The following is a 3514-nucleotide window of genomic DNA, read 5'->3' as shown; positions in this document are numbered from 1 at the left end:
AATACAATTTAAATTGTCTGGTTCACATAAACTTGGAACAGTTTGGTCGAATCACTTGTTTAAGTGGCACTTCAAAGTTCAAACAATGCTAATAAAACAAGATGGTTGTTAGTGGGAAATAATTTAAAGGGTCTACTAGACCACAATTCCAGGTGGTTGATGGTTCAACCTGTCCAATGGTTTAGGTTGCTCCAGATTCTAAAGCCATACTTTATTCCTTATTGTATTTGCACAAACATTTGATACATTCTTCTTGAGATGAACTCCACCTTGTAATTTTTGTTGCACTCATTTATTTTAGTGCTATCTTGAATTGATAGATTAATTAAAAATGTGTATTTTTGTACTAGAATGCTAAACTTATGGAGGAATTATGTTGACCTACCATGGTTGCTTGACAATGCTATACGAATCTGATCTACTAACATAAATATCCTGCTTTCTTCTAATCAGGGAATTATTTCTCTCTGTCAATGCAGGCCAAAGAACCTCGATTAAACTTCAAAGACAAGTATTCTGAGTCATACAGAGATGCTCACCCCAACACACCTGTAGTTGTCCCTTGGATCTCAGGTGTTGTTGGGGCATAGCAGCCTCAGTATGGTTTTGCAAATGTAGTGGCAGATCCTTGTAAGAGGATCCAGGGTGGTGAATTATGCTGTGGATCTCAACATAATCTGTAGACTATCACCATGCCCATCATGATGATACGGAACGAGACATGTCCATCACACCCTCCTGCCGAGTTTTCTCTGTTAAACACTTTTATTGTATTTTTATTCTTTCCGTTCTTGTAAATTTCAGCAGACACATAAATTTCACCCTGAAGCTTTTCCCTCTCATGCAGGCATTTGGAGCAGCAGAACATTTTGGGTTGCATTCCTTATGTCAATGATAAACCTTCTTAAGATGATATCATGATGTTTAACCAAAATGTTTCACAGATTTATGTTGTGGGATCCCCAATCCCCTCGTTGAACTCTGCAAACTAGAAATATTCTTGCTTTACATTCAAGAAATGGAATATTTGTAGTCATTTACCTCACGGTATGTTCTTCATTTTTTTCTCTTTCATTTGAGAGGTGGGCACACATATGTAACGATCTTATATCTGTAGCTTAATTAGTCTAAAACATTGTAGATCTCATGAGGCTGGAAGCAGGAAATGTGATGCTAGAAGGTAAAGCAGTGTAAGGGTTAATTTCATGTAGGTGCATAAGTGGGGAAATAGTTACCGTTAGGTCTATTGACTTTTTCTATGAACTCATTCCGGTTAGGAAAATTTTGTGAAAATGACAATTACATTAATTTGTGTAGCTTTAGAATGCAAAACTCTGTAATATCTGCAGGTGAGAATCTCTAAAGAAGATTACTTTTGCGCTCTCGCAGCCAGTGAAAATGACGATTTATCGTATTTGTGTAGTTCTATAATTTACAACTCGTTTACTTCTGTGAGAGAATTTTCATAGGAGGTCTAGTTTTGCACTGCCAGTTAGTTTTGGCTGGGGAACCACCCTCTCCTCTTCCCTGTTAATATCTCTGGCCCTTTGCCGTTTTGACGTCCTTCGACTAACAGACGGCGACTATTGAATGGGTTGTTTCGTTTGATCATGGGCAACAATCCTCCATAGCCTGCTTGAAGACTTGCTCTTGGCAGGTAAAAGTGGGTCATATTCATGCGATGCCATGGTGTGCTCGGTGGCCAATTCCAACTCCGAACGCAGACTGGTTTTTTTTTTTTTGCTTAGGAAAAGGGAAAAGAGGGGTAAGGAGAACCTTACTCGCGTAGTAGCTTCCACTGGGCCCCTTCTGTTGGAGAATATTCGATACAGGCAAACAAGTTTTATTCATACCCTCTTCACCTGCGGAGAAGCTCTACCAACGTGGTAACTCCTTCCACGTGTGAGTATGTCACACCAGCACCACCTAAGTACCTCCAATCATGATTGCAATTACCTAGAGATCTGAACCAGAGGACTCCATCAGCTGCTCGTAAATGAAGATTACGGAGAGAAGGAAATGAATGAAGCTGAACTTGCATAGGCCTGATCTGTGTTCCATATATATAGACTTCTAGATCTGGGACCTTCTATGAACTCGATCGATCTAGGTTACCTCCAAAGAGGCCCGTAGCAGCCTCAATGGCCATCTCACAAAGGCCTTGCCTATGCTGGTGCCTCATGAAGGCTTGGGCCCTGTTTGGGAGAGCTGTGGGCAGTAGAGTTGTTCGAAGTAGAGCTGTTGGAAGTAGAGCTGTTATAAAAGGTTGTTTGCTGTTTGGTAACTACATTTGTAAAGTGCTGTGATATTTTAACATATGTTTGATAAACAAATTGAGAAAGTATTTTTGTATGACAAAATTACCATAAAAGACATTGCATAGTATTATACAACAGAACATAATACACCATAACATATATTAATACATAAATATACAATATAGTATAATATTATTGTAATATAAAATAATATTATTATAATATAGCATAATAGTAATATAATTATTAGAGTAAATTAATTTTTGATAATATAACATAATATTAAATTATTTAACTTAACATATTAATGTATTATGATACAATGTAATATATATTATATTTATAGTATAATACAATAATAAAGGTATAAAATATTATAATTATTAGTATAAATTAATTTTCCATAATATAACATAATATTAAATTATTTGAAATAACATATTATGTATTATGATGTAATGTAATATAATATAATATTTATAGTATAATACAATAATAAAGGTATAAAATATTATAATTATTAGTAAAAATTAATTTTTCATAATATAACATAATATTAAATTATTTAAAATAACATATTAATGTATTATGATGTAATGTAATATAATATAATATTTATAGTATAATGCAATAATAAAGGTATAAAATATTATAATTATTAGTAAAAATTAATATTATAATATAACATAATATTAAATTATTTAAAATAACATATTAATGTATTATGATATAACGTATTATGATATTATATTTATAGTATAGTATAATAATAAAGGTATAAAATATTATAATTATTAGTATAAATTAATTTTCCATAATATAATATAATATTAAATTATTTAAAATAACATATTAATGTATTATGATGTAATGTAATATAATATAATATGTATAGTATAATACAATAATAAAGGTATAAAATATTATAATTATTAGTATAAATTAATTTTCATAATATAACATACTATTAAATTATTTAACATAACATATTAATGTATTATGATATAACGTATTATAATATTATATTTATAGAATAATACAATAATAAAGGTATAAATATTATAATTATTAATATAAATTAATTTTTCATAATATAATATATTAAATTATTTAAAATAACATATTAATGTAATATAATATTATATTTATAGTATAATACAATCATAAAGGTATAAAAGTTTTAATTATTAGTGTAAATTAATTTTTCATCATCCGAATGACCATTTATCTCTCTAACAATTTTTCTTGCGGAAGGG

At 30.6% G+C, this 3514-nt stretch overlaps 1 long non-coding RNA gene across 1 annotated transcript; it reads left to right on the top strand.

Annotated features, from left to right (window-relative positions):
- Positions 1-456: 456 nt before the first annotated feature.
- LOC120109495 lies at positions 457-1045 on the top strand. The gene is made up of 2 exons (XR_005510362.1): positions 457-754; positions 848-1045. It is a non-coding gene; the product is annotated as an uncharacterized LOC120109495 (long non-coding RNA).
- Positions 1046-3514: the final 2469 nt, after the last annotated feature.

The sequence above is a fragment of the Phoenix dactylifera genome, unplaced genomic scaffold (assembly GCF_009389715.1).
Source record: "Phoenix dactylifera cultivar Barhee BC4 unplaced genomic scaffold, palm_55x_up_171113_PBpolish2nd_filt_p 002282F, whole genome shotgun sequence".
NCBI lineage: Eukaryota > Viridiplantae > Streptophyta > Magnoliopsida > Arecales > Arecaceae > Phoenix > Phoenix dactylifera.
This window is presented reverse-complemented; position numbering and strand designations above follow the sequence as displayed.